The 10097-nt window shown below is 41.2% G+C and overlaps 1 protein-coding gene across 1 annotated transcript in view; it reads right to left on the bottom strand.

Moving 5' to 3' along the window:
* eif3i (eukaryotic translation initiation factor 3, subunit I) overlaps positions 1–10097 on the bottom strand; it is a 342432-nt gene that overhangs the window by 232068 nt on the left and 100267 nt on the right. The window lies entirely within an intron of this gene.

Here is a 10097-nt window from a genome sequence, read left to right as displayed (position 1 = left end):
ACGGTAGTTCCACACAATTGTTTTGAATAGTTTTAAAATCAAAGATACGTTTAAGTTGATGCAGTCACTTTTTTTTTAGAAAACTTATCATAGTTAAGGTAGTTTGAGTCAGTGGCCGCGCTTCCATTTCAGTTCTGCGCAAAACAGAACCGACGCTTCTGAAATGCCTACAAAACGCAGAAGCAAATTGTCTCTGTTTCCATTGAGTGATTCTATGTGAAAAAAAAGTTTCTTTTATCACCCGAAATTAAAAACGGTTACCGATATGATAGATGTTGGTTCTGTTACTGCAATTGCGTCTACAATCGCCGTGTTCATTTTTATTCGGAGGCGACGAGAACGAGTGAATACAATAAAGAGAAGGCGAACTCCCTACACATGGCACGTATTAGGGTTTTCTTTGAAATCATCCGCAGTGGTTTTACTGAGGAGCCGTGGGTATAAAATTTTAGGATGAGCAGCTCAACATTTTCTGTTGCGATGTGTCCCCTGCCTTATCCTACACGAGGGAGCCAGGCCCGAACAAGAAGCGCATATCCAACGCGATGTGTCTGTATGGGGTGTTGTCACTCAGGCCATATGCTCCAAACTAATGAGGTAATGCTTGACTTTACATGATGTGGACGAGGCGCGGCAGATTTCGCAGCGTAGCTAGGATGGACACAAACACCTCAGGTGTATGGAGCAATCGACGACTCACATATGTGTGCACCGAGTGGCGGGACATCTGTTGTTTTGCAGGTGGCCGTTGACGACAGATTCATCTTCAGGAACATTTGTGTTGGGTCACCAGGTAGTGCATATGATACTGCTGTATTCCCGACGTCACACTTGCCCAGGTATTTGAAAATCTCATTTTACGTCAAGTCATGTGACCTAAATGCGGAAAAAGTGTTTCCGTTGCAGTTCTGTCAATTATTGCTTTGTTGATTCGTATGAAAAATCACCTCAAGCGAGCGTATAAACTTTTTTTTTGAGTTTTTCTTCGAAATTCACGTGTTTCCATTACCGATTTTTTTAGTTTCACAATTTCAAAATGACCATCAAGGAGGTTAATAGAAAGGCAAAGAATGTCTTTGTGTAGAATTAAAGTAACGTAATCTCTTTCATTAACTTTAAATCACACATGTTAATTAAACATATTTTTTAGGTAAGGATACATATTTTTCTCGAGTCAATCCAACATATGAAAACAAATTGTGGAGAGTGATTCAATTAAATGAATTCAATGAACACTAAAGGTTTGTTAATCGAGTAGTGTTTCAGTTATTACTGCACTAGCTGTGCTACCCTTGTAAGACAGTTGAAATCTAAATAATCAACGTGGACTTCAGTGTTAACATCTGCAGTGCACCATTCAATGCATATGTCTCTCTTATATGCCATTTGGTATGGGATTCGTAAGAGTAGTGTTCATGTTTGTGATGCACTATCTGTTGGAATAACAAATGCAATGCATATGTGCCATTTAGTATGAGATTCATAAAAACAGTTTTAATGTTGGTGATGCCCTGTGGTGGGCTGGCACCATGCCCAGGGTTTGTTTCCTGCCTTGCACCCTGTGTTGGCTGGGATTGGCTCCTGCAGACCCCTGTGACCCTGTAGTTAGGATACAGAAGGTTGGGTAATGGATGGATGGATGGATGTTGGTGATGTATATAATTTTAATCAAATATTTTAATCAATAAATGGTAATTTTTACAATTTAATACAAGTATATACTTAAATGAAGTCATATCAATCGATTATTAAAAGCACAAGGAAAAGGACTAAATAGAACTATTGAGTTAACTAAACACTGCTTAAAGCTTGAGGACGTGAGGATTGCTTTATCATAAGAGGAGCCATCAAGGTAATTATTAAGGTTAAAATGAAGTAAATGAGTACTAAACACCTCCTTAAAAAGTGATGACAAACAAGTGAGAAAGCCCAAACCCACCTATTGTGAAGTGGTGATAAGATCAATGGTAAAACCCCTAGGACACCTCTATTAACAAAGCAATGTTTACAATAATGGAAGAATCGATATGTGTATGAAGTTAAGTTACTGGTGGCTGTAGTCGATTGGCTAAGATGACAGAATTCTGCATATTAAGAGTCAGATGACATGAAGGATTAGGTAAGGTAATGTTAGTATGAAAATATAAAAGGGAATGAATTGTTTTAATGATTTCTCACTCCATGGACCTAGACATCTATCTATCTATCTATCTATCTATCTATCTATCTATCTATCTATCTATCTATCTATCTATCTATCTATCTATCTATCTATCTATCTATCTATCTATCTATCTATCTATCTATCTATCTATCTATCTATTTGTGTATATCTATGTGCAAAAAAAGAATTGTTCTGTATTTTCATCTGGTCTCAGAGAATGATTTTTTTGAAAATAGAGGAAAGTTTTTTTCACAACAGATGTGCCATTTGTTGGAATGAAAAATCCATCCATCCATTTTCCAACCCGCTGAATCCGAACACAGGGTCACGGGGGTCTGCCGGAGCCAATCCCAGCCAACACAGGGCACAAGGCAGGAACCAATCCTGGGCAGGGTGCCAACCCACCGCAGGGAATGAAAAATGCAATTCATAAATCTCTGTTATATGCCATTTAGTATCGGATTTGTGAAAGCAGTGTTAGTGTTTATGATGTACCGGCTATTGAAATAACAGAAACATAGCAACCGGACAGACACACAGACACTTATTCTTTTATTAAGCTAGATAAGGTAAGCACATTCTGTTTGGGTTGATTGGCATTTTTCATACAATCTTAACATTGATTATATTGTTGTATTGGAAACAAAGGAAAAAAGATACTTTTAGATGTAAGGTGGGTAAGGTGTATCAAACAAAGTATCACAAATTGTTTTTCGAAATCCTACAAAACCCATTGCATTTGGGGAAAAAATCAGTTTACTAAAAGGACTTAACTTTCTTTCCAAGTATCCAAAGGTGCTGAGAGCCCTCAAAACATGTGGTCAACAAAAGGGGCAGTTCTTTATGTCAAATATCATACTTTATGCAAATATGGGATAGTCATGCACATAACGTTTGATTAATTTAAGTGAAATCAACTCTGTATTGGGAAACTGAGAACACCATGCATTGAGGATTAGAAAAATATTAATTGTGACCAAAATTAACATAAAATAAGTGAATAATGACAACAGCTCCTGAGATGGGTGATGTATCTGTTGAAAGAATTTAATCAGATTGCTTTCTTTTCATATAAATGTGTTGTGTTAATGTAACATCTAACAAATGTAAGTCAATGTAACTGATAAAACGTAACAGAAAACATAATTATTGTAAGTTAAAGTAACTTAAACACATAAATTGAACTCTCTCAATGGTTCATTTTTTTGAGTGATCTTCACATGGATTTTACACACACGCTGCTGTGATGGAGGGTCTATAACAGGTTTGGTAGATTACTGAAGACCCACAAGCCTAAAGCTACTTTCATAACCATGCAAACGTTTTTTACACAAAGTCCTGATCTTTGCTTGTCGCTGTACAAATGAGTGGAGATCCCCAAAACTCTTTGCAATACTTTATGATGCTTTTGCCAGTTAGGCGTGTTTGCCATGACAAATATATGAAAAACTGCATAAAAGTTTGGGAAAGATTTCCAAAAACTTGCAGTTTGTCAAGGCTACCTTTTACCAAAAATCCCCTGACTGGGGGTGAAGCTGACCCCGTGGTTACACCACTGCGTGCCATTGTAATGTGAGTGATGATTGCACGCCTATGAAGAGTCATTTGTTTTGTTTAAATATGTAATAACAATGTACCCCAAGAATCGCTTTTTTTGAGTGGGCAGCATCAGGAGTGAAACAGGCAACAACCCTGGATGAACTGCCAGTGCTTTTCTGGGCACACTTATGGACACATTGGCACCCATTCTTACAGTCTGTCTTGTATTTGATGTTTTAAAAATATGACATCTAAGAATATAAGTAACTGTTTAAATGAAAGGTAAAATGTAAGATGAAGGGAGGAATGTGGTGCCTGCTCTGTCCCGCAGACCCGCTCCTATAAGTCCTCCTTGCCAGTTCATGTACGTTTTTCTCATGTGAAATTTTAGTTTAATTGAAAGTGAGGTTGTGGTTTAACTCAGTAAAATCAGCTTCACACCTAAAGGCTATTTTTGTAGCCATTAAAGTTAAATGCAGTCTGCCAGGGTCTTGCTCATAATTATATTTTTGCCTAACGTGGTTTCAGTAGACTCTGTGAAATGTATTAGGCCATTTGACATACCTGGATGTGTCCAGCTATGTGTCTATCAAAGTGCCTGTCTCTACCTTACAGATCAAACTGTGACAATATTTGTTCTGACTAAATTCTACCATTTGAAGCAGACAAATATGGCAGAGGTGTAAGGGGTTCGTTCAAGTGCTGGGCAAGAAGGCATTTGATTTAATACAACCTGGAACAGTCTGTTCTGATGCCACCATAGGCTTTGCCTTAATGTATCATCTATATATATAATTCACTAAGCCGACAGAACAAGCAAGACAACCATGGGATACGTACGGCATACCAACAATTCACTAAGCAGCCGACCATGGCACACGCCCAACAACAATTCGAGCGAGAGCGAAAGCATTTGCCAAGAATGTTTTCATTAATAAAGAACGAAAGTCGGAGGTTCGAAGACGGTCACATACTGTCGTAGTTCCAACCATAAATGATGCTGACAGGCGATCCGGCAGCGTAATTCCCATGACCCGCTGGGCGGCCAACCGGGTAACCAAAGTCTTTGGGTTCTGGGGGGGAGTATGGTTGCAAAGCTGAAACTTAAAGGAATTGACGGAAGGGCACCACCAGGTGTGGAGCCTTTCGCTTAATTTGACTCAACATGGGAAACCTCACCCAGCCCAGACACGGAGAGGATTGACAGATTGATAGCTCTTTCTCAATTCTGCGGGTGGTGGTGCATGGCCATTCTCAGTTGGTGCAGTTGGTGGAGCGATTTGTCTGGTTAATTCAGAAAACAAATGAGACTCCCGCCTGCTAAATAGTTACGCGACCCAAGAGCGGTCAGCGTCCAACTTCTTAAAGGGACAAGTGGCTTTCAGCCACGTGAGATTGAGCATTAACAGGTCTGTGATGCCCTTAGATGTCCGGTAATGCACGCACGCTACAGTGAATGGATCAACGTGTGTCCACCCGGCACCGAGAGACGTGGGTAAGCCGTTGAACCCCATTCGTGCTGGAGACAGGGGCTTGCAATTGTTCACCACGAACGAGGAATTGCCAGTAAGTGCGGGTCATATGCTCGCACTGATTACATCCCTGCCCTTTGTACACACCCCCCCTCGCTACTACCATGGCCGGGTGACTTGGTGGATTATATATAGAAAAGCAGCCGGAACCGCAAAGAACAATGAAAAATCAATGTGGCTCAGAGGTGCATGTGGACTGTAGCAGAGACAAAAGCGACTGAGGCGGTGTTTGGAAAATGAAAAGTCAACGTGACTCACAGGTGCATGTGGACTGTACACAGACGAAAGCGACTCAGGTGAGCAGTTGGGGGCGGGCACATGAGCAGGCAGTGCGTACTGAACAAAGATTGTATGTTGGTTCGTAGCGTGCATTGTTGCAATGTTACTTTTCTTGGTGGTTTGTTAAATTACGGATTTTTCAAATATTCATTTTTTTCCCTGTGCTTAAAAATCATTAAAAAAGCGGCGTGATTATGCGGTGTGGCTAGTTTATAATAATTAAAAAGTTATTCTCAATGCAGGCGAAAGTAAAACACAGTTTACCATCTTATTCCGGGGTGTTTCACCGTTTCCCATACTGAATGTAAGACTGGCCATCAAACCTTCTTTTGTGCCTATATGTCTACTTATTCATTATCTTTGTGACAATTTGTTCACTTTTGCATTTATTTTATATTCATTTAATTATTTTATTAATTGTTCATTATACTTATGGATTTGATAATATAAAGAGAGAGAGAGAGAGGTTAGGAGCACGCGCTGATACAGCCACCACATGATGAACCAACTCAGGATCCCAGATTAGGACCCGAATGCAGCCATGCAACAGGTGACACCTCAGCACCACACTAGTTCAGATGGAATGGAATCAATGTGAGGTTTTCTATGGTGGCTGGAGTGCCAATCTTGCCACAAACCCTCGGGTTTTCCCTGAAGGTTGGAGGACCTGCTTGCAGGGCTGGATGCAGATTAATGTCATACCCAGGACGGAGCAATTGCAGGTTAAAGGCCTTGCTGAAGGGCCCAATGAAGTAGAGTCACTTTTGGCGTTTACGGGATTCGAACCAGCAATCTTCCGATTACCAGTGCAAATCCCTAGCCTCAGAGCCAACACTCCGCCCCATAATAATATAAACACAACATATATTTTTAATGCATATTTTCATACACATGGTGTGGCTCAAAGTGCTCTACAAGATGTCAAAGAAAAAGTTACAAACAAAGGAAAACAAATTAAATGAGATAATAGAGCGTGATAGACTACACAGACCATTCTGGAGAATATTTGGCACCAAGGGGGTGAAACCCATTTTATTGCACAAAACAAATGAAAATAATGGGTGCAATAAAAATATCGGCTGCAGGAGCCCAAATTAGTGCTCTATCTGAGTGGGTGGCAAAAGCAAGCAGGAGCTCCGTCACCATTCAAGATCAGGGGCCTCATGTATAAACGGTGCGTATGCACAGAAATGTTGCGTACGAATGTTTCCATGCTACAAATCGCGATGTATAAAACCTAAACTTGGCGTAAAGCCATGCACATTTCCACGGTAACTCATACCCTGGCGTACGCAATTTCTCCGCTCGGTTTTGCAGACTGGCGGCACCCAGCGTCAAAGCAGTGCTACTGTTCCTGTGTGGTCACCCTTTCTTTCTTAGACCCACATTCCTGACGCGGCTTTATAAATACACTGAAATTAACTGCATATTGTTTATTAGTGTAATGCATCTGATTGTAATTAACCTGCAACAATATAATAGTCCAGGGAATAGCCATAGTATTCCAAATATCATAACTGCTTTAGCATTGTTACGCTCACTGCATCTTCTTCTTTCAGCTGCTCCCGTTAAGGGTTGCCACAGCGGATCATCTTTTTCCATATTACTCTCACTGCACTACTCGGAGTATTTATATCACTATATCTGAGTGGGGAATCACAGCAGCAGCTGATCGGAAAGAGAATCATTGGTATACAGTTTCAAGCACACACTACCTCAGCCACAACGTGTCAAAGCCTTTCCTGTACAGACCTCGCGTTTCAGAAACAGTTTCATCCCAAGAACTATAAACGCACTCAATCAGTCCATCAAGTGCTCCTTGTAGAACTGTTTGTACTTATAAGTACAATTACCCCACTGTAAACTTGCACTACAGTTATAATATTGCACAACCTGCGGCACTTTATAAAGCACGTATGATGATGATATCATTTTTAAGATGAAATGCAGCAAAATATGTTGCTTATAGTATACAGATAAAACTTTAACTTCATTTAAATAATCTGTATCATTAATAATTAAACATGTGAGGACACGGTGCCACAGCGCTAGCTAGTTCACGGATAGCTCCTGCCTTGCTCTGTATTATTGCTGGTGCTGACGCGACACTGGAAGGATAGATGGATAGAATAATTAAACACGTACTACGAAGATATTTCAATGTTCCTTAAAAGTTTTGAAGAATCGGCGTTCTAAGCTTAAAGATGGCTTAACATCTATTACAGAGCTGATTGTGCGGCGATTCGGTATTTGTAGAAAGAAAAGTAAGGACAGGAATTGGAGGTTAGTACGTTTGAAAGAGACAGTGCTGCTACAACAAAGTATGGCGCAGCAAGCATCTTGCGTGAGACATGAACAATCACTGCGCCACCGTGTTCTCATGTTTAATAACACGCTTTAACTCCTATCATCATGAAAATGGTATCACGTATACATCTCAGTATTTTAATTATTCAGAGAACTGTAATATCACGAATGTAATGGATTCTGTGTCCTGTCAGAGGAAGAGAAAGCCCAGAAGCACGTAGTGATTCACACACATAGAGCACAAAGAAGACCAAAGACAAAACAAAGAATTTAACGTGCTACTTTAGTTATGATGGGATTTAAGAAACTAGTAAATTAAACAATTTTAAGATGAAGTTTATGATGTTCTACTTTAATGACAAAATAAACTACATGATTAAAGTGGAAATTTAGAGATTAAAGTTGACAGTTCATGCTTTTTGCTCACTGTGTGCCTTTTTTTTCTCTGTACCCTAATAAGCTTTCATATGACACTCAGACGGTGGGCTACGACTCGCCTTTTCACGTCGACTTTAATATGTGACAACTTCTTTTTTATTTCGGGCACTGTGCAACTTTGTGAACGTGAGCTTTCAAGTTTCTCTGACACTATGTCACTCGATCAACTTTCTTTTGTTGTTTATATCACTCTTTAAACCAACAAATAATATGTTTTTCTTTTCCTCCACTTGGTATTCGCTGAAATTCTTCTATTTTCCCCCATGCTTTTGCCATTGTCTTTTTACAGTAGGCTGAGCTTAAGGGCTATTTATATTGATTTGCATATTCAAAGAGGCGTAAATCTTGGAGGAGTTGGGGCAGGACAGAAGGTGCATGCATGTGCGTTACTTTTCACGCTGACCGGGATTTATGAAGCAGAAGAATGTGGAAGTTGGCGTTCGCACAGATTTATGCATCTGGATTTTTTTGTGTGTAAGCACATTTACACTTTTGTGCTTACGTCATGTTATAGTGAGAATTCTATGCACGCCGTTATGCATGAGGCCCCTGGTCTTTGTCTCTGTCTCCCTTTCTCTCTCTCCCTCTTGTCCACTTCCACACCTCATCTGGCAAGTGTCATTGTCATCCTCCTGACTCTGGTTCCCTGAATAAAGGCCTTTTACGTTGCATCTGGGTGTACGTTAGGGAGGTCTGGAATCACTCCCAGGTGTGGAGGATGCCCAACATAATAGGGCTCTGCAGCTACCCTTGGTGGCACCCATGGAACCCAACAGGGCTGCAGCAAACTCCAACTCCCAGCGTGCCCTGAGGGAACCCATGGTGCCCCAGCAACCCATGGCTGACTTCTAGTGTCCCAGGGGAGATAATGATCTGAAAACACTCTCTTCCCCGGTCCTTCCATCCAGCAGGTGTTCTAGCCAGGCAAGGCCCCTGGCCGTCCACGACAATATATGTATATATATGTTATACAGTATCTGCCAAATAATACAAATAGTACATAACACCTGTTTCGCCTTTATTGGGGCTTGTCAGGTGTACGCACTTTTGTATCCCCTTAAGGAAATTGAACCTCAGACGTCTGCACCTGAGTCGAAGCCTCTGACATTGCGCCACAGTGGCTGGCTCTCTTATTTGACAGCATGAAGATCGGAATATTACATTTTTAGGTCTGAATCACAATCTAATTATTTGGACAGTTATCTACCAGGTAACACTTGTGGCTGGTTGGCCAGTCAGCAAACATCCACCGTGTCCTCTCAGTTGTGTGAAGCAGGTTATAGATATGTTATACAGTAACAAATAAAACAAAGAGTGCACGACATATGTTTCACCTGTATTGGGGCTCATCAGGTGTACACACTCCCCTTATGGAGATCAAAGTGAACCAGCTGCTGTGGTGCAACGTCAGAGGCATGATTCCCTGAGGGTGATCCAGCTTGCAGGATCCTCATTATTGAGGACCTGAGCAGCTAGACTAGGCCACAGGGATGCCCATGTAACACCTGGCTGCAGCAGATAGATGGTCATTTCCGGATGGTGGCACTGGCCAACCAGGATCCCAAGCTCTTTCGTTGTGGGGTGCCAGTACGTGCTCCCTAACCTTACCTGAACTGAGAAAGACAAAAGGCATTAGGCAACAGCGGCACCCTCTGGAGTTTGGAGTTTAACAGCAATTAAATGAGCCCTAAGCTTGTCTCCCACACACACGTGTGGTGTTTTATATATACGACCAGGACGCCTCAACAATAGAAGACCCAGGGGAGAGAGCTTTTTCAGAACATTATCTCCCCCAGACCGATAGAGGGCAGCCTCCTTGGCTTGCAGCAGGGCCACGG

Source organism: Erpetoichthys calabaricus, chromosome 14 (assembly GCF_900747795.2).
Source record: "Erpetoichthys calabaricus chromosome 14, fErpCal1.3, whole genome shotgun sequence".
In the NCBI taxonomy this organism is placed as follows: Eukaryota; Metazoa; Chordata; class Cladistia; order Polypteriformes; family Polypteridae; genus Erpetoichthys; species Erpetoichthys calabaricus.
Note: the sequence above shows the minus strand (reverse complement) of the source record. Positions and strands in the feature narration are given on the sequence as shown.